Here is a 220-nt window from a genome sequence, read left to right on the forward strand (position 1 = left end):
CTAATTTAGGATAATAAATGGAGTGGAGGTGGACATTTTGAAGAATTCTAGCTAATAGACAGGTGTTCAAATACTTATTTGCTGCTGTATCATACAAATAAATAGTTTAAAAAATCATACATTGGGATTTCTGGATTTTTTTTTTTTATTATGTCTCTCACAGTGGACATGCACCTACGATGACAATTTCAGACCCCTCCGTGATTTCTAAGTGGGAGAA

The sequence above is a fragment of the Etheostoma spectabile genome, chromosome 8 (genome assembly GCF_008692095.1).
Source record: "Etheostoma spectabile isolate EspeVRDwgs_2016 chromosome 8, UIUC_Espe_1.0, whole genome shotgun sequence".
Taxonomy (NCBI): Eukaryota; Metazoa; Chordata; class Actinopteri; order Perciformes; family Percidae; genus Etheostoma; species Etheostoma spectabile.